At 40.8% G+C, this 22,426-nt stretch overlaps 1 long non-coding RNA gene across 1 annotated transcript; it reads left to right on the top strand.

Moving 5' to 3' along the window:
* The first annotated feature begins 16,500 nt into the window (after positions 1 to 16,500).
* Positions 16,501 to 18,755, top strand: LOC121680129. Its single transcript, XR_006021574.1, has 2 exons — positions 16,501 to 17,682; positions 18,635 to 18,755. It is a non-coding gene; the product is annotated as an uncharacterized LOC121680129 (long non-coding RNA).
* Positions 18,756 to 22,426: the final 3,671 nt, after the last annotated feature.

Raw genomic sequence — 22,426 nt, forward strand, 5'->3', positions numbered from 1 at the left:
ATGGTTAGATAATGTTAAATATGTTCAATATCCCTAACGAAATGCATGTCTTCGCCAAAAATGACAAAATATGATGTTATATTAATAATGCAAATGAACGGCAAACTTTGAAATATAGTCTGAAATGAGATGTTATTATCATTGAGACAACAGGGGTATACAAAAAATCCGATTGTAGCTTACAGCAGCTGACTATTTAGGTTAAGTTTAACGTTGTGGACGGCCACCAAGCGTCTTCTGCCCCACGGCTGCGCGCGCAGTTTTGTTGGTAAACTGGAAACCTGTGTATAGGTTATTAAATTAAATTCCAGACCGTAGCCTGCTAAATATCGGAAGCTTTTTTCTCCCTTTATCATTAATTTCTGTACAAAACCAAGACGGGAGATTCTTTAGAAAACGCAAAGCACCCACCCCATAAGTGTAGCCTAGGCCTATCTAAATTATCATTATACAAAAAAATGACCTAGTACATGACTCAAGAGCTGTAGGCCTAAACAGTGCTTTTGAGACTGCATGTAGCCTACAAAAGCGTATGGAGATTTTAATTTTGCAACGAGAAACTGTAACACAGCTAGTCTAAGTCTAACATTAACTTGTTTTAGTTTTAGTTTCTCTGGTAGTTCTTCACTGATCTGAGATAATGAGCGAACTACCTTAAGTAGCTTTTCTAACATCTCTCCAGTGTAATGGTGGGCATGTTAAGTTAACCGTAGCATTACCTACACAGTAACCCTATGGTAATGCGATGCGAGTGATCATAATAACATATACAACGTGATATAGTCCTTGATAAATAACCAGGCTATGAACTCATAAACAACAGCATTTTGTCACCGTTTGTCATTCACCGTGCTGTGAATACAGCATTAAGATGCTAGGCTAAAGACTAAAGAGCTTGAGATTCAGACAACCTGCATGGTTGTGCTCATCCTGTCAGAAAATAGCAATTTGATCAGTGATCATCCATCATCAGCGCAAGCTTGGTTTGAAACTGGTTTCTGGGGATGGGGTTTACACGATCCTTCACTGGGCTAGTGCCTGTGTTAATATGACCGTGCTGATGCTAACAGCTGCAGCTCCCTCAAATCTATATAGGTTCTCATTTTATATTAGGCTAGCTTTTGCCAATGAAAATGAATGCAACATAAAAAAAACAGTAGGCTACTGCTAACTGAAAAAACGTTTACGTTACTGTAAGGAACAGGGCTCTCAAGTTTTGAAGTTTGCAAGGAGTGAGACTTTTTTTCTCTGTGCAAAGTGCCACGCCCCCTCCCCCCTGATCGAAATACATGAAAGTCCTACGTCTGCTTGAACTACTCGTGGCGCCACGCCCCCTCCCCCCTGATCAACAGACACACCCTCCCCATGTCCCATCGACCCAGCTTCATGAGAGAGCACAAATTCCATTATTTCAAACACACTATTTTATTTATTCTAGAACCCTATAGTAAATAATAATAAATAATAATAACATAAATTATAATAATAATTTTACCCAAATGGGCCCTTTGAACAGCAGTGGCTCATTCTGCTGTAAACAAACAGAAAACAACCAAATGAGAAAAAGCACATGTAGCCCCAAAATGGTCTCTTGAACAGTGGTGGTTCTGTCCGTGTGTGTGTGTGTGTGTGTGTGTGTGTGTGTGTGTGTGTGTGTGTGTTTATGAGTGATGTTGTGTGTTGTAAGTGTTTGTGGCAGATTTTGATGCCTTGATGACTGAACCACAGTGCTTTAAATGGGAGCCCCCAGTATCAATGTCAGCCATTTTCACAGTCATGAGGCCATCCTTAAAAATATTCTTGTTTTCAGTAACAGCCAAAAAAATGAAAAAATTGGTCGGTAGGTAGGTCAATATTTTTTTTTTCAAGATTCAAAGTAAAAAAAAAGTACAGTTTTGGTCATGGTGATTACGTAGGTATGTATTTAAACAAATGTGCATATTGTGACGTAACTGACTGGGTCCTCAACCCGTGCCTTCAGGCGCATCACTGCAAAACTCAATCTGATGCCGGTTATGTAGACCAGCCTTTCTCAAACTTCTTTGACCTGAGGCCCAGTCATGGCAGACTTTGGGGTGATAGGGCTCATCTACACGTACCCAACCCCACTCCCTCCAAATCGAATTGTCATTATCATTATCACAATCATTATTATGCCTATATTGTTATACATGCACTTTCACTTAAATGTTTTGTGACATGCACATCAGAGGACTGCTTTACTAATGTAAGATATAATTAGTTTCATTGCTTTTGCATGGTTGCATGATGCTTGCATAAGAAAATAAATACTTCTCAAAACAGCAACAATTATATGGGTGCTATTGTTTTGGGATGTTTCCCTCATGCAACCATCATACATTGGTAGGAAAAGGAGGGGAAAAAACCATGTGTTTTTAATTAAGTTTAATTTGAATGCCTGAATGTAAGGATTCAGGAAACACAATACCAGCTTTTTTGGCGAGCAGATGGGCATAAATCACTGATCTGTTGATCTTTAACAGATAGAAAAAAGGCTACAATAGCTTTTGGCAACGTTATATTCAAATTTGACTATACAATACTCAGTGCTATACAGTGTATTATACAGTCTCTGCTCTGTTTCTATGGAAGTTCCAAAAATCAACATTGTTCTATTTAAGTGTCGTTAAACAATTAAACAGCATTCAACAGGTTGAAGCGGAGCTTTGATACCAACGTTATGTTACATAATGAAACTAGTCCCATAGCATTGCCTAGTTCCCTTCCCCAGGTATCTTAAAGGATTCAAAGAGAGAAAAAGAGACTGGTGTACAAAAATAATCTCAATTTATTATTGCTAATGGTTTGGTTAAAATATTGACGGTTGGCAACCAATACAGCCCGAGGGCACACAAATGACCAACAGCACGGCCTCACTACCACACAAAACACAATGTATCGGACACCTCAATCTCAGTTAGCACTGCAACCACAATAGGAGAACTCTGTATAAGCATGCAAGCTCAACACTGGGTAATACATGTGAAGCCACACCACATCTATGTTGGAGGCTGACTGCGGACAAGTGTTGTGCGGTGTTAAAATACTGTTCAAAGTCAAAGTCAAAGTCAGCTTTATTGTCAATTTCTTCACATGTTCCAGACATACAAAGAGATCGAAATTACGTTTCTCACTATCCCACGGTGAAGACAAGACATATTTTACCAATTTAAGTCCACAGACAAACATAACATTCAAGTAAACAAAAAAAGTAAGTAAATAAGAGGGCACATATAATAATGAAAAAAAAATAAGAGCAGCAAAATTTGGTTGAAATTGTGCATAGACAGTCAATAAAATACTAGTGCAAAGTCAGGCCAATAAAAGGCTTGTGTAGTTCTGTTTGACCTAAGTAAGAAAGAAAGTGACATGGTGGTGCAAGTTATGTAAGAGCAGCAGATGTGTTGTGTTTTCAGGACAACAACAACAAGTTGTAAAGTGTACAAGTGTGCAAGTGGAGTAGTGCACGCGGCCATTGTGGGTCCAATGTGCAGGATGTTATGTAGCTGAGGGTGGAGGGGGGAGAGGAGGGAGAGAGTTCAGCATCCTTACAGCTTGGTGTATGAAGCTGTTGGTGAGTCTGGTAGTGCGGGAGCGCAGGCTTCTGTACCTCTTCCCAGAGGGCAGTAGATCGAACAGATTGTGACCATTATTTTGAATGGTTTTGGTAAAACCATTCAAAATAACAACCATCCCTTTAAAAAAAAAAGAATAAAAGAAACAAACAAAACAAATATACACAATGTACAATGAGTCTTGGAGGTACAGTACAATTCTTATAATTACGATAGGGGAAAGCGGCAATTACACCTAGGAGCACTCGATGTCATTCCGGTTTACAGCATTACAGCAATTCGCCAGTTGTGAAGGAAAAACTCTCGCTGCTCCAGCTCACGACGTCTCTGCTTTCAGCTGAGAACAAAGGCGATGTGCCGACCAGTATGACTGAACTAGCCTACTCTCGTCCAACTTTTAACAAGTTGTGCTTGACGCTGAGAGCAAAGGCTATGCGCCGACCAGTATGAATGAACTCTCGTACAACTTTTAACAAGTCGTGCTCGACGCGAAAACGAGGATTCTGACTCCAGTATAAATTAACTTTTACCAGCTCGCACTTGACGCACGCTGACTGGCCCAACCAAACAATTAAGACTGACCATTAAGCCACTCTACACGCTGCTTCTTATCTACTTCCTAGTCCCAACCACGCCCTATAGTACCTGAGTGGAAAACCAAATAGAGGAGGTTAGCCTACAACAGACTCCCTCTGTTGGAGGGGAGTAGGTATAGATAGCCTACCTAGGTGTCAGTCTTAACACACTTCATCCGGTTACAGTTATCGATTAGTTTCAGTTTCTCTCCCGCAGACGCCTGCATTGAATGAACGCTCATACCACCACTTTATTATATGGCTCCATGTTTAATGACATCGATAGCAGAAACGTTTGTTTTCTTTTTTTGTCGGTCCGCGGTATCTTGATCAACTGCGCAGCAAATTATCAGCCGAAGCACCGGGCCTAATTTCACTCCACGACTCCGCGGACCAGCAGTCTCCACGTTGCGGACCCACATCAAAATCTCAACAATCTCAACATCAACTATTTCCTGATTGGTTGAGAAATCCTATTTTCTGATTGGCCCATAGGTTAGTAACTGAACAGCAGCTCTCTGAGCTGAATGAGCGCACAGACGTTGTGACACGTTTGTAAAATATAGCCCTTATACATTTCTGTGCGGGTTAATAATTTCTCGGAGTGAGAAATGCCATTTGTGTCGTGTGATCGTGTGAAGTCATTGAAATGTGTGTGTCTCACGCTCAATGCGTGAGACTTAGGTCTGGTAAGGAAATTATTATGACCGCCGCGCAGCGAAGCGGCGGTCATATAGGTTTAGTCAGATTTTTTTTTTTTTTTTCTTTTTTTTTTTTTTTTTTTCTTTTTCGCATGCCCAAATTTCCGTCAATGATTCCCGGGACACTGAAAGACCGGGGTACACGAAACTTGGTGGACATGTAACCCCACATGGATAACATGGAACCATCGTTTTTCGTTTTGATCTGTAGCCCCCCCGCTGAATTGGACCCCCCGAAAGGAGGGTAGGGCAGACACAGTTTTCTGTGAATATCTCGAAAACCGTAGGGTTTAGGAGGACCATTTTTTTTTTGTATGTTGATCTCAAGGGGCCATGTCAACCCATTCCATAACCACTCATTTCATGTATAGCGCCACCTAGTTAAACACAAAAAAGTAAAAATGAGGTGGTGTAATTGAAGGTATCTGTGACCTAACATAGTCAAAACTGCACGAAATTGGAAGTGTAGGATCATTATGACACCCTCTGTATGCACGCCAAGTTTTGTGGAATTCCGTTCATGGGGGGCCACACAATAAATTAATTTATGTTACTATACACCAACTGGCCTGTAGGTGGCCGGAGACAGTTTTCTGTGAATATCTCGAGAACCGTAGGGCCTAGGAGGTCCACCTTTTTTTTGTATGTTGGTCTTAAGGGGGCATGTCAACCCATCCCATTACCACTTATTTCATGTATAGCGCCACCTAGTTAAAAATTAAAAAGCAAAAAATTAGGTGTTTTCATCTCAATATCTCTGGCTGACAAGGTCAAAACTGCACGAAATTAAAAGTGTAGGATCATTATGACACCCTCTGAATGCATGCCAAGTTTTGTGTACTTTCGTTCATGGGGGGCCTTACAATAAAATAATTTATGTGTACATTTAGTGACGTACACCAACAAGGATTCCCGGGACACTGAAAGACCGGGGTACACAAAACTTGGTGGGCATGTACCCCCACATGGATAGCATGGAACCGTCATTTTTCGTTTTCATCTGCAGCCCCCCCGCTGGACTGGACCCCCCGAAAGGAGGGTAGGGCAGACACAGTTCTCTGTGAATCTTTTATGGTATGTTGGTCTCAAGGGCCCACATCAACCTGGCTCATAATCACTCATTTGTGATTTGCCCCCCCCCCCCGGTAAAAAATGAAAATCAGTAGGATTAAAAGAAAGCCAAAATAAATATTCATCATCATCATCATGGCTGCATTTTCAGTATTGGCGAGAAGTAGTCGTTTGTCCACTAGATGGCGCATCGTTGCAGTGAGACGTAATTTTGTTGGAAGTTAAAAGTGGGTTGGATAAAACAATGGACGCTTCATACAAGGACTGTAATTTACCGCAGCGAACATCTAATAAGGATAGGACGATGTTCACATGAAGTGTAATTCCCATTTCTTCTTGAAGCCGAAATAAATCTGAGGATGTTTATTGGACATGCTTGGTTTTTACTGCAGGTACGTTAATCTTGTAATATCAATAAGGACCTAGGTAATGTTACCGTTAGCGTTGGTTGAGTGATGGAGGCATTTGATTTATTGCATTTGTAGAAAACTATAAATGCGGTTATACCAAGCAAATGTATAGCAGCACTGTTTGTATCTTTCGACTGTCATTTATTGCACGTGCTACAAAATCATTCTGTGCAATGGAAGATTTACCAACGTTACACCGGTCTGATACAGTTTTGCCTATACATGCGTGAGACTGAGACGCCTGTTTATTTTGTTTTAAGTGCGTGCAGGGTGTGAGAGGGGAATCGATGTGCTTTGATTACAGCTTGGTAGTTGTAGTCTGTGAAATTAAAAAGCACGTGTGTGTGAAGTATCCAAACAATGACACCTTCATTTCATTATGGCTGCTTTAGCAACACACCTTAAGCTACTGTGTAGTGGGTCCCATTTAGAAGTGGCTACTTCATTCGCGCTTTCCTTGACTCATGGAGCTGCTTGAATGTTATTAAAACTTTTCGCCACGATATGACAGTTTAAGTCCGCTTGATACTGTAAGGCGTAAGCCATTGGTTTCCAAAGGAGATTTTATTTGTGTCGCCAGCATAGCCTATTGACAATTTATGTTGTAAATAGGCCTACCTTATAATCCTACCTGTAGCTTAGGGAAGCTAACAGCTTTCTATTAGGGTCTAGTTTGTTAGTTACCGTTTTGTCATAACTCCCTGATGCATTTTTTCATTTAGAATAGCCAGAGCGTGTATATCTCAATCGGAAAATTAAACAATATCGGGTGCCTATGGACTAGGCTGGGTGAACCCAGCCTGATCTGCCCGCTATTTATTTTTTGATTTCTTAAAAGATTGAGCTTGGTCTGATGAAAGCCAGACTAGCCATGGACCTCAGTTAAACAATGCAAGGGAACATGAATCAGCCTATATTTGCACTAACAATAACGGACAAAAGCTCTTCAACTTTGGCCCGTTAAAATGTGTATGAACAGTCTAGCGACGCATTTCATCAAGGCCCATTTGGACATGTCAGTTATTTGCACCACTGGTTAGATGTAAAACAGCATTTCGTTTCAGACTAGGCTACTGTTACTTAATTTGTGCATTAACAATAACGTTTCAGACTACTGTTACTTAATTTGTGCATTGACAATAAAGTATTACATGAACTAAAGATGACTAAAATCTTTAGAAGAAGAACATTCTCTTAAAAGAAGAAACATTCACAAAAAATCCATCCATCCAAAAATGACCTTTGTTTTTGATAGCTGTTGAAAACGACATGGAACTGACAGAGATGTTTTTGTTTAAAAATACATAAAAAATAAATAAATAAATAAATAAATAACATTATGCTGATACCTTTTGCTTTTCCCAAATACAATGTAGCCTACAGGTGTAAGTGACCTTTCATCAATCCAGTTGCAATGGATGAACTGTGATGAACTGCCCTACTTGTGATTGTTTAGAGATTTTAAAGGTTTTATAACAATGCTACATCTTCTTTGGCTATTCTACAATCTATTCACCTTTTCAGCACCAGTAGGCTACTTTCTGTGCAGCCGCACACACACACTCAGGCATGCCAAACAAGCATACACAAAAGTTTCAAGAGTGGGGGATGGAGTAAAATATGGAGACAAATTGAAGTGTGATTTATTTTCGCGGAACGGATGTACAGGACTGAGCGGCGGTCATATTTTGTACCGCTATGCGGTACATCTAGTTATCATTATGACCGCCGCTAGCGAAGCTAGCGACATTTAGTGACTGTACACTCATTGGCCTGTAGATGGCGGTGCACACACACACACACAGGCACCCACATACTATCGGTATTAGAACGGCCGATACATAATTACAAATTCAGTAGGATTAAAAGAAAGCCAAAATATATATTCATCATCATGGCTGCATTTCCAGTATTGGCGATAAGTAGTCGTTTGTCCACTAGATGGCGCATCGTTGCAGTGAGACGTAATTTTGTTGGAAGTTAAACGTGGGTTGGAATAACAATGGACGCTTCCTACAAGGCATGGGCGTAGATTTAGGGTGGGACGCTAAGGACTAGTCCTAATCAAAATTTTAAGATGACAAAATTGTCCCCACCAATATTTTAGCGAACTTATTTGTACTGCTGATCATTCCGACAGCCAGCACGACAATACAAGAAACGTCAGGGTTATCTGACACGCAGGCTACACGCATGGAGAATGCCAATGCACAGGCTACTTTGCAGTGGCAGTCAAGCGAGCAGGTGCGTCAACGACAACGGTAAGTTACCAGGGCTGTCTGCCAATACATACCCCATAAAAGGCCAAAGTAAAACATTTTGATATTGACTTTGACTGACAGAGCTTTCAATTCGGCAGCCGTGGCCTACTGGTTAGCGCTTCGGACTTGTAACCGGAGGGTTGCCAATTCGAACCCCGACCCCTCATTACTACCCGAGCGCTGCTGTTGTTGCAGGCAGCTCACTGCGCCGGGATTAGTGTGTGCTTCACCTCACTGTGTGCTGAGTGTTTCACTAATTCACGGATTGGGATAAATGCAGAGATTATATTTTCTTAAATGCAGAGATTAAAATATACTTATACTTACAATTAACCACATTATAATCAATAGGCCAAAATCATAATTGTGTATCTGTGCCGAATTTCGTAATTCAAGTCCAGTGTAGAACTGAATAAGAAAATCATAAGGCTTGGCTTGGATACAAAAGGACATTGTTGCCTTTGTCGGTGTCCTTATGTGAACTTGCACAGGTAACCTTGCTCATCTTTACTTGCGTACGACTTCACACCAGTGCTTCAGGGCAGCCGTGGCCTACTGGTTAGCGCTTCGGACTTGTGACCGGAGGGTTGCTCAAACCCGATCAGTAGGCACGGCTGAAGTGCCCTTGAGCAAGGCACCTAACCCCTCACTGCTCCCTGAGCGCCGCTGTTGTTGCAGGCAGCTCACTGCGCCGTGATTAGTGGGTACCTCACTGTGTGTTCACTGTGTAGTGTGCTGAGTGTGTTTCACTAATTCACAGATTGGGATAAATGCAGAGACCAAATTTCCCTCACGGGATCAAAAGAGTATTTATACTTATACTTCAGACCAGAGCTGATGCTTCAGCAAAAGGCCGTCACTGAAAAGCTGTGAATGTCGTTGAACACAGCTGTTCTCACATTAGCTGATTGCGATAAACATTAACCATTGTTGCCTAATTACCAATTATTCATCAAGTAGTATCTACTTTTTTAGTGTTTTTCACATAGTATTTTGCAGTATTTTTAAAATACAAAAATACACACCAATAAAGTATTTTGATACAAAATACAGAGCCATTTCATTCAACCCAATAAAATAAAAATTACAAAATACTATTTTGTATTTGAAATACATATTACATGTTTCAGAAATCTTGACATGTCTAAGTTTTGGGTTGCAATATACAGGTAGTGGGCTCTCTGTTAATTTTAATGAGTAGGCCTAAGCCTAAGTTACAGCATTTCTATCACAATTGACCAGACTTTGACCTTTGGTCTGCTTTTAACAAAATTCTGGCTATGATTGTTCCTTGTATTGCATCATGAGCTATCACTGTGCCTATTGCATTCTACTGTTGTTAGCCTTAAGCCTAGCTCAGTCATTATGTTATACCACATCACCCTCCATTAGAAGTGCAATGAGCTGCATTGAGCATAATAAACTGCATTTAGAATTCCAAATTCATATTTCTAGATATTTTGGTGAAAGTAACTCAAAAGTAATACAATAGTAGTGTAATGCCTTACAATTCAGATACATATTATAATGTAACAAATTACTTTGAAAGTACAGTAATGAGTAATACATAATACGATTTTGAAGTAACACTGATGACAACCATCACTTTCTATGTATGTCTGTGTTTGTGTTTGTGTGTGTGTGTGTGTGTGTGTGTGTGTGTGTGTGTGTGTGTGTGTGTGTGGAGGGTCAATCAAATTCTATGATTGCCACTGATGTGAATGATCTCACAAATCACACAAACCAAATCAAGTTTTAAAAAATCGCAAAAGTATCGAAATTGACATTCTTCACTTAGTATTGGTATTGAAACACTAATGTTGGTATTGTGACAACAGGAGTTGGGGATGTGTCCCCACCAAAGCTGAGACCAAAGCTGAGACCAAACCTACGCCCTTTCTACAAGGACTATAGTTTACCGCAGAGAACGTCTAATAAGGATAGGATGATGTTCACATGAAATGTAATTCCCATTTCTTCTTGAAGCCAAAATAAATCTGAGGATGTTTATCGGACATGCTTGGTTTTTACTGCAGGTACGTTAATCTTATAATATCAATAAGGACCTAGGTAATGTTACCGTTAGCGTTGGTTGAGTGATGGAGGCCAATTTGATTGATTGCATTTGTAGAAAACTATAAATGCGGTTATACCAAGCAAATTGATAGCAGCACTGTAATTGTATCTTTCGACTGTCATTTGTTGCATGTGCTACAAAAATCATTCTGTGCAATGGAAGATTTACCAACGTTACACCGGTCTGATACAGTTTTGCCTATACATGCGTGAGACTGAGACGCCTGTTTATTTTGTTTTAAGTGCGTGCAGGGTGTGAGAGGGGAATCGATGTGCTTTGATTCCAGCTTGGTAGTTGTAGTCTGTGAAATTAAAAAGCACGTGTGTGTGAAGTATCCAAACAATGACACCTTCATTTCATTATGGCTGCTTTAGCAACACACCTTAAGCTACTGTGTAGTGGGTCCCATTTAGAAGTGGCTACTTCAACAACAGCTGGGATGTGACAGCCAACTCTTCACCTATCCCACTCTGCACTAACTATATCACTTACTTAGGGATAAAAGTCTCCCCCAGGCTGTCAGACTTATTTAGCCTAAATTATTCCCCTCTACTCACTTCAATAGATGATGACCTTCAACGCTGGAAGAACCTCCCATTATCCATCATGGGCAGAATCTCAGTAATCAAAATGACAATACTGCCCAAAATAAACTATCTATTCTCTATGATTCCAACCCAGCCCACCACCCTCTGGTTTAAGTCTCTCGATTCATTAATCACTAAATTCTACTGGAAAGATAAGACCCCAAGGATCAAACTCGCCACTCTCCAAAAACCAAAAGCAATGGGAGGACTAGAGGCCCCACACTTCCAGCACTATGCCCTGGCCAACCAGCTCCACTTCATCCACAAATGGCTACACCCCACCCCCTCAGACAACACCTGGTTAGACCTAGAACAAACAATCTGTAAAGAAATTAAAATCTCAGATCTCCCTTTCTGCAGTCAGTCGGTCAAAAAACATCCATCCTTCAAAGCCCCAACAATTTCAGCTACTCTGACAGCTTGGTGGAGATTCTACCACATCACTGATTCACCTATAGCACCATCAATTCGCACCCCGATTTGGAATAACCCAGATTTCACCGTCAATAAAAAAACACTTAACTTTCACACATGGATGGGAAAGGGCATCACTCACCTTCAACACATTCTTCAAGACAATAATCTGGCCTCATTTTCCTGTTTGGTCCAGAAGCACGGCATCGAGAGTAAACACTTCTTACAATACCTGCAAATTAAATCATCTATCCTAGGAAAAATTAACATCCAGACAGCTAACCTTGACATTCCCCCACCAATCTCAGAGCTGCTTAATATTCCCTCTCCCAAAAAAATACTCTCCCAAATTTACAAAATTATATCTCGTTCAGAAAAAACAATTGGCCTGCCATATCACAAATGGGAATCAGACTTATCAATTACTCCCGGTGCCGACTTCTGGACCAAAATGTGCAAAAACATCTACCTAATGACAAAGAATAGTAATCTACAACTAATACAATACAAGGTTCTTCACAGATTCCACTTCACTGCACATAAATTGGCAAAAATGGGGTTTGGCTCGGATCTTTGCACTCACTGCACACAAAATAACCCAGATACATACATTCATGCGGTTCGGCATTGCACTCCAATCAACCACTTCTGGGTGAGTGTCACAAAATCTCTCTCCTCCATCTTTGGCTGTCACATCCCAGCATCCCCTTCCTTATGCATACTTGGTGATACATCCACAGTCAATTTAAGCAACTCCTGCAATAAAACACTGCTGGTAGCGCTGACTATCGCCAAGAAAACAATCCTCATGAACTGGAAATCTAAGAAAAAAGCTCACATCACTCATTGGAAAAACTTGTTAACAGACTATATATCATTAGAAAACCTATCAACTACAAACTTAATCAATACTCAGGATACAACCTCTCCTTGGTACCCCTTTATCACCTACTTACAGTCCTGACCCTCTTTGCCTGAGTTCCATCTCCACACGATCATAACACACTTCATCAACAGATACACATATCATCGAACACTAGGCAGGGGAGGGTAGCTGGAACTATTATTGTTATTGTTATTGTTATTATTATTATTATTATTATTAGTAGTAGTAGTAATATAAATAGCATCCCCTTCTTTCCCTCCCCCTTTTATTTACATTCTCTGATAACTTTACTAATTTCACTCTTTCTCTCTGCCTCTCCCATCGTTATTCTGCCGTGGCCCCATTGGATGGCTTGGGAGACTCAGTCCTGGCGGGTCGCTGTGTGGTTTTGGCATTGGTTGGGTCCTGTGGGTTATCTATTGGCCCTGGGCCCCCGGTGTGCACCCTCCTCATACGCTCATGCACACGCCTTGTCCTGGAAGCACAGAGCACGCTTTACTCTCTTTTAATTGCACTACATGTTAGGTGACATACATAAACAAAAACTACAAAACAGGCTAGGGTAAGAGTGGAGTGCAGGTAGATGCCTCATCAGGTGTCTATCTGCATGCCTCACTTATTTTAATGCACACATTGTTGAGGCATACATCTTACACAGGGTAAGTGTGGTGTGCAAGGGGAAATTCTGACAGATATTCACCATGCATGCCCACTTCTTTTAATGCTACACTCTAGATAGACCCCTCAACCTAGCCATTCACATACTGTACATATTTAGGTCAAGAGTGGCGTGTTGGGTGAAGGTCTGGGGGCGAGGTGTGGTTGGTCGTGGTAGTGGGGGATGTGTGCATATGCTGGGGGCCTGGGGCGATGGGTGGCACGCAGGTCCTCCCCTCTGTCAGCTCGTCGCAGTATAACTGCAGGGGCTGGGTGGAACTGTGGCCATTAATGGGTGCCCAGGTTGGCAATCAGTCAGGCAATCAACCAGGCAATCAGTTATTCCTATTATTATACTTATCATTAATAGAATAATTACAACTCCTCTCCTCTGAAACCCTCCCTCTCTCCCTCTCTATGTTCCAGCTTCTCTCCTCCTGGCCCAACAGCAAACCAGCCTTATACATATGCGCACACACACACACACACACACATACATCCTCACATACTCACTACCCCTCACCCCCCATCCCCACCCCCATCCCAACACCACCTCATTCACACTCTTAGAGCTACCATCCGCACCCCCCCCCCCCCATCCCCCCTTCTTTTCATTCCGGTCATCAATTTCATCCCTGATAATCATATCTGTAATCATCCTGGACGCAAATCATCCTTAGCCTTTCTGTTATTAATGTTATGTTTGTGGAAGCCAAGTCAATGTGATGTCTTGTTAAGTTACAGTATGTGTTTATGTAATGTACGTCTGTTTGTCGTATGTAGTATTCATGTGCATGTCGTAGTGTTGCATTTTCTGTAATGTCAATTATGTTTGCAAATAAAAAAAAAAAAAAAAAAAAGAAGTGGCTACTTCATTCGCGCTTTCCTTGACTCATGGAGCTGCGTGAATTTTATTACAACTTTTCGCCACGATATGGCAGTTTAAGTCCGCTTGATACTGTAAGGCGTAAGCCATTGGTTTCCAAAGGAGATTTTATTTGTGTCGCCAGCATAGCCTATTGACTGAATTTATGTTGTAAATAGGCCTACCTTATAAGCCTACCTGTAGCTTAGGGAAGCTAACAGCTTTTTATTAGGATCTAGTGTGTTAGTTACAGTTTTGTCATAACTCCCTGATGCATTTTTGCATTTAGAATAGCCAGAGCGTGAACAATATCGGGTGCCTATGGACTAGGCTTGGTGAACCCAGCCTGATCTGCCCGCTATTTATTTTTTGATTTCTTAAAAGATTGAGGTTGGTCTGGTGAAAGCCAGACTAGCCATGGACCTCAGTTACACAATGCAAAGGAACATGAATCAGCCTATATTTGCACGAACAATAACGGACAACAGCTCTTCAACTTTGGCCCGTTAAAATGTGTATGAACAGTCTAGCGACGCATTTCATCAAGGCCCATTTGGACATGTCAGTTATTTGCACCACTAGATGTAAAACAGCATTTCGTTTCAGACTACTGTTACTTAATTTGTGCATTAACAATAACGTTTCAGACTACTGTTACTTAATTTGTGCATTGACAATAAAGTATTACATGAACTAAAGATGACTAAAATCTTATGTAGAAGAAGAAACATTCACAAAAAATCCATCCATCCAAAAATGACCTTTGTTTTTGATAGCTGTTGAAAACGGCACGGAACTGACAGAGATGTTTTTGTTTATAAATAAATAAATAAATAAATAAATAAATAACATTGTGCTGATACCTTTTGTTTTTCCCAAATACAATGTAGCCTACAGGTGTAAGTGACCTTTCATCAATCCAGTTGCAATGGATGAACTGTGATGAACTGCCCTACTTGTGATTGTTTAGAGATGTTAAAGGTTTTATAACAATGCTACATCTTCTTTGGCTATTCTACAATCTATTCACCTTTTCAGCACCAGTAGGCTACTCTCTGTGCAGCCGCACACACACACTCAGGCATGCCAAACAAGCATACACAAAAGTTTCAAGAGTGGGGGATGGAGTAAAATATGGAGACAAATTGAAGTGTGATTTATTTTCGCGGAACGGATGTACAGGACTGAGCGGCGGTCATATTTTGTACCGCTATGCGGTACATCTAGTTGTATAACCGTTTGTGTAAGCTGTAAGCAGAAATATTGTTGTGCTGAGTTCTAAGAACAGAGAGTTCAAGTTAAATGTTGTTGTGCTGAGTTCTAAGAACAGAGAGTATGTTAAGTGTGCACCCAGACAGACAGGAACTGCACCCTGTCTGTGTGGGTGGGTGGGTGAGATAAGTGTATGTCACAATAAAGTCGCTATGTCTTGCTTCCTATTTTCTGTGTGCATCTGTACAATAAAAGACACAGCTTTTGGGCTGCAGAGTCAGAGACTGATGGTGTGAGGAATTCTTCCTTATATTAGCAGGCTCTCCTCTTGGTACCAGAGTTTGTGGGCAAAGCCATACTACGTGTTGTGGTTCTTGTATCTATATGTTGGGGTTAAATTCCCTGACAGTTACCAACAATGTTAACAACAAACTCAGCTTCACTGCTGCAAACAAAGTTGGCTATATGCTTCGCCATATAACGAACCAGCTAGCCTTGTGATAACAAAATCTTTACCTTTTGTTTAGTCCACTGAAAGTTATCCACATATCAAACGATTAAATACACAGTTATGGATGAATTGTTTTTGGGAAGCAGTTGCACTATATCCCACTTTTGCTGCCTTTAAGCCACTTAAATCCATAGCCTAGATAAGCATTGCGCATACGTTACAATGACGTGATGGTGAAGCTAAATGCCCAAGAAACGTCACGTCATAAAAGTTGTAGGCCTACTAAACGCAAAAACTTAATGACAGCTTGTTCGTGGTGGTGTAGTGCTGCCTAATTGAAATGGGATAGGCAAGGGTTATCTTATATTCGGCTATTACGTGTGGCACATTTATTGGGCTTATAGCCTCTTTTAATTTATTTGAGGAACTGATCAAGACTGAGCAGCAGAAAAGTCATAGTACATATGTACTATGTCTACATAAATCGTTTATTATTATAATTAGGCTATTGATAGCCTACTATTGCTTTACTACTATTACTGTTATTATTATTATTATTATTCGGATGAGGCAAAGGAAATCTGAGTCTGAAATGTTGGCTACAAACAGTCTATACTGCTGTAACTGCACTACTGCTATTATTAATTGTTAACTTCCGGGAACTATGAGGCTTCTATTAGCTGCCATTGTTGGAAAAAAATGGAACATTAGCGTCAATGGAGTTGTCGCAACTCTACCTTTATATGGCTCTGGCTCAAACCAGGTAAATATTCCAGACTTTTCAAGGGCCCTCTCTCCCCAACACTGTTGCTCTTCCCTTGGGCCCCTATAATCAGTAGTGGTTTTACCCCCAGTCTGACGCCCCTGTTAACAGGGTACCAGATTTGTCAGTAACATTGTGTAATGTTTTTCAGATTCTGTTTTCCAATCTCCACCTCAACTACTGGAGTGCTACAGGTGTAAAAACAATGATCCTAAAATACCCCTGGCTAGTGACACATGTCCCTGCAGTATGAGTTCCATATCAGCCCTTATGAGGGCTAGAAATGAGAGACCCCCTGTGGATGGCTTGGTAACTGCTGCACCAAACTTTGTGGACTGGACCCGAAACCCATGACAGGCGGTCAATGATAAAAATGAGTGATTTGTGGCTAGCCCTAATATTTATTCTCAGCCTTTTGGCTTTGTTTACATAGCCCCATGAGCTTACAGTTCACATATAGAATGGTTGCTTTCAGTTAAACTGGTGTGGGCCTATGATTTCTATAACGTTAAATACCACTGCTAAATATTCAGAACAACAAACTATGACGGAGCAGGCATAGAAGCAAGCATAGAAGCTGCTAACCTGGTTGGACTAAATACTTCAAATTTCGTGGGGGCGTGACATCATAATTGACTGATAAATACGGTGGTTTCACAAAGCTCACGTCAAACAGGTTTCTTCTCACGGCATCTTCGACATTTGAGTTAAACAGAAACAGAATATGGGAATATTTTGATTCGTCTTTACGGTGCGACCAGACCTTCATATTACCTTCTCCCACCTGCACGTCTAGACCATCTAGATTACCAGTCCTTCTGAAGACTTTGATTTGAGGAATGGACGACAGCAGCGTGCCTTTCATTAGGAGCCATATCCACCACGTCGGTTCCTGGCTGAAAACATGGCACCACTGGACATGTAAGCAGTCTGAAGTATTTCCAAATGTGGAAATGGGTCCAGACGCACAAGGAACGTTCTGTAGCCCCCATCGGCTGTGCTCGCTAAGACGGATGGTCGTGGTCGTCCTTGTATGCTTGGTTTTGGTCATCATGGTTTTGCTGCTACTTTTGAACTACAAATGTGTAGTAGTCTGGCGCACCTGTTCCCGTAACGACGACCCCTACGTGCCTTCGATTTGAAATCCAAAGCTGAGGTACAGTCTTGAGACTTGACGAAGATAACCATTTGGGATAAGATAAATAATGTTTCCTTGTTAAAATTAGTCTTATTGCCTCTCATTTGTTCTATAAACCTTTGTAAATCCATAACAAGTTTTATTACAACCACTGTAGGCCTATTTATGTAGACTGAAAATATGGGCTAATGGGTTATTGTCATCTTTTATTGTCATTTCATTTTGTGAGAACAATAAAGTTGTTAGATGATTAACGCGTTAAGCAATTTACCACAAGATGGAGCCATACCACCGCTCAGACAAGAAATCTGAATGTGTTATTAGATGGTTCAACCAGAGAATGTCTAATAAGGGGAGAACCGCTTTCTACCGAACTCTCGGGAAACTTACGGTTTGCAGGTTGCAGTTCCTTTTCTGGTTCCACATGAGGGCGCTCACGAATAAGTGCAGAATTAATGGACGTCTATGGAGCTGTACCCCTCAAATCCACTTTTCTCGGGATATATTTTTTTGCCCAGAAATTTGAATGTTGCATGCGAAAGAGGGGACAGAGAAAATACACACTGCTGAGTATTATATTTTTTGAGTCACTTATTTGTTCTAAAAAGCCTTTCAAATGCGTCAATGACGTCATTCATTAGCAGAAAGCTAGTGTGTTGTGGGCAACAATGACCCTCTAAGATATCGAAAGGACGTAAGTACTCGTTCATTCAACTTTTGACCTATAATCCATAGTGAGTTTGCAGAAACCACAATCAAATCTTCGATTTTTCAACGACAACCAGGTGAAAGAGACAAATTTAGCCGTCTAGCTCCATAGACCCCCATTGTTTTTGTACTTATTCGTGATCGCCCCTAGCGGAACTGCAACAAATTGCAGGTACAGTGGAGTTAATAGGGAGTGGCTTACATGTTAACTGGCTTACATGTTTGCCTCTGGAGTTAACGTAACCGCCCCCTTCTCTTGCAGGTGTGTTCAGCTGATGATTTAGCCTCCGATACCTGGCCGCAGATTCGTCTGGTTAACTCAAGTTCAAATAGACATGTTTGTGATGCTCCACTTTGTTGTTTAATAAAGCTTTACAACACGATGTGTCGGCGTTGGAAGTGTCTGTAGTAGGCTAGGCTACATGCGCTGGACCATGAATATGCCACCAAATAAATAAAACTAAATAAACTCCACGTGGGTCTCGAACCACTACCAAATTAAACTGTTTTCATTGACCTGATATTTACCTGCGTGCGCCACTAACCAGACTAACACAACCTAGTGAAATTGGCCATACTTATTTACTAGGCCTACAAGTAAAAGAGGTCACCTAGTATGTTATTGTGTTTGTAGCAGGTTAACACAGTGGATCATGGTAACTGGCTACTGTGTTATCTTGCTACGTTGCCCAAGCTATTTAGACCTTCAAAGTAGGCCTATAGGCCTAGCCTAGGCTTAATGGTTTTTACGTTTCACTGACTGCTGGTCAGGCTGCCCGCGGCCACCTAGTCTATCTTCAGCCTAAATTGAGGAAACATTGCTTGTCTAAAAATGTATACATTTTAAAAACTATGAATGGCGAGGATTGAACCCGCAGGCTAGACTAAAAAGAGCATTATAAACGCATCAACCTGTTGCGCCACATGCAACTTGTCCCTTCAGAAATAAAATATTAAAATATATAAATCCAATACACCTCAAACCTATAATAACATGTCAAAATACGAACGTAAATAGCATAGGCCTACGTGTATCTTGATATTTTATATTACATATCTTTTGTGATATGTAAAATTTTGTGTAAAATGAAGACACATTAGACTTCTCCTCCACATTGTGCGTTTCAATGCGTGTTTCACATTCGTTGTGATATGCATCAGGTTAATATGCAGATTATAGTTCTAGTTTTGTCATTCGAGTTCGAATCTCATAGTTTTTTATTTTATTTATTTGCTGGCGTTCATAATAAGACACTTCACGTAGAGGCGGCCACAGCCTGGCAGCAATCAGTGAAACGTTTGTAAACTGAACCATGATAGGCTACTTTGGGCAACATTGCAAGATAACACAGTAGCCAGTCGCCATAATCCGCTGTGTTAACCTGCTAAACACAATAACATACTAGGTGACTTCATTTACTAGTAGGCCTATTACATATCACCAATTTCACTGAGGAGTAGCCTATCAACTAGTGGCGCAAGCAGGTTGGTATCAGGTTATCATGCCAGCAGTTCAAATTAGTAGTGGTTCAAGACCCACATAAAGTTTAGTTTTATTTTTTTGGTGGCATATTCATGGTCCAGCGCATGTAGCCTAGCCTACTACAGACAACCTGACACTTCCAACGCCGACACATCGTGTTCTAAAGCTTTAAACAACAAAGTTAAGCCAGTTACCGTATAACACCGGCTCTCCGTAAACGGGCTCTGGTTCAACGCTCTAACATTTCGTCATGGACTGAGTGAGTAGACATACAAGTAGGCTACAACTGAAACCCACGACAACTGCCACAGATCTACCTTAACCATTCTTTAGTGATTTTGTTCTCTAAACTGATTGTTATAAACAGAATGATACAGCAGCCTATGGTGTTGAGTCAAAATCCTGGCTTGTATAATGCAAGCTGCTACATTTCTGTGTTCTTATAATTAGGCCTTGTGCATATTCTGTATTGCATATTATGTTAAGCCAGTTGCATTCTCTATGGCCCCTTTTAGCATAGTGTTTTTAAGCCTTTGTTGAGGTAGCAGCCAATATAGCCCTTGTATTTGTGATTGTAGGCCTATCTCTTTTCTTTAATCTTGCAGACATGTAACAAACACATACATGTGCTCTCAGTTCAGCAACAGATGGTTGTTATTATTTCAAGAATGAGTTCTAGCTTGAATCAAAAATGTTTAATATCCCATCCTACTCCAGGACTGACTGCCTGCCTAGGTCATGTGGGACGGAGAGCTGTACAGGTGGCTGGAGGGTCTTTTGGCATCTGTTTTGAATGCAAGATACACCAATCACATCGGTGTATCTGATAGGTGGGCCAGAGGCGAGCTAAACAGATGATGACAGCGCTGCCAGAGACTTTCTAATGAAGAGAGACAGCACTCAAAAAATCCTCCATAGAAATGCATGGGGTTAGTTTGTAACGCCAATATGGCAGTTGTCTACACATATCCCAGCCCTTCCGCGGCAAAACGTCGACATGTGAATACCAATCATGTGCTGTGTTGTGAATATATTGAGCCAATCATGTGGTGTGTTGTGAAGACATTGTGCCAGTTGTGATCTCGCTGCTGGAGCAAGGTTGGTGCCGTAAAGCCTTGCGCACACATATTTCTGCCGAAATAGACAAGTACACCTCACCATAGACATAATATACATAGACGCCGCATCGACCGCTACTCCTTACTAGCGCTGACGAGATTTGGAGCCGCCATCTTGGACCGGTCATCCACTCCACTCAGTGTAATCTGTTTGGCCTGTGAGATGAGCTGTCAGCGCACTTAATTAATCATATCTCACTGAATACCGAACAGATTCTCACTCGGTTTTTTTTGCTGCAAAGGTCATACATGTAGCTATGATACAGGACACATGATTTAGCGTATTTTAATATTCATAGTGGGTTTAACAGTAATAGAATATTCTGATATATGATATAAAGTGACCTGACGTCCGATATCAAAACTGGGAACATAATCCATGTTTGACAGCATAGACAAAACTAGTTTGATACAAGTTTAATGAGTTAAATATAGTTCACAGTTGACAGAAAAGTTCCATCAACAGCATTATTCACAGAAAGGTTCTATAAACATTTAAGTGAGATCAGTGCCATTCAGACATCTGAGGGGTATTCCAAGTCGGCCTATGTGGTTTAGTGACAAACTTGGGTAAATTGACAGAATAAGTTGTAAACCTTCCAGTAGAAAAGCTGTATACAGGAAACATGGTTGTGTGTATTTTAATATTCATAAGTGGGCTTAATAGTAATAGAATATTCTCATATATGATATATTATAAAGTGATGACATCCAATATAAACACTGGGAACATAACTAATCCAGGTTTGACAGCATAGACAGAAACTGGTTTGATACAAGTTTTAATGGGTTAAATTGACAGAAAAAATCCATTAACATTTTCAGTTCAGTGCCATCAAAAATAAAGTTTGATGAACAGACATTGGTGTGGCATAAGTAAAGGAAATGGAGTAACTGGGTTCAATATCAACAGCATTTGTTAGACAAGTTCCATAAATATTGTAAAGTGCAAGTTTGTAGGTTTGTTTCTGATCCTTAAAAAACAGACATTGGTTTGGCATAGTAAGTGTAACTTCATCAATTCAAGACAAAAAGGTGACTTGTCACTTGTACAGTGTCAATGGGTTCATCAACAGCATCTGTTATTTACAGTTCACAGAAAGCTTTCAGCCCCAATGAAGAGATTAAATAAATAAGAATTAAGAAACATTTTAGAAACTGCTAAGATCAGCCCCGTTCATTGCAATCAGTAAAGAATCGGGGAGTGTCTTCACAGGCTCAGTGAGACAGAGGTTACTGTCATGCAGTTGGTTCTATGATTTCGATAACTGGTGCATGTAATTTTGTATGTTCCCACCTTGCTAAAATTGCTTGGGTACACTTTGGCTAAGAAAAAAGTGCTTCAGACAGCAGGTGGGCAAATAAGATAGCAGTACATAGTGAAACTGGGTAAACTCCCTAAAAGAGGACTGAGTCAACCAGACGATGGGAAAATGGGACACAGAGTGGTGAA

This window comes from Alosa sapidissima, chromosome 13, assembly GCF_018492685.1.
Source record: "Alosa sapidissima isolate fAloSap1 chromosome 13, fAloSap1.pri, whole genome shotgun sequence".
NCBI lineage: Eukaryota > Metazoa > Chordata > Actinopteri > Clupeiformes > Clupeidae > Alosa > Alosa sapidissima.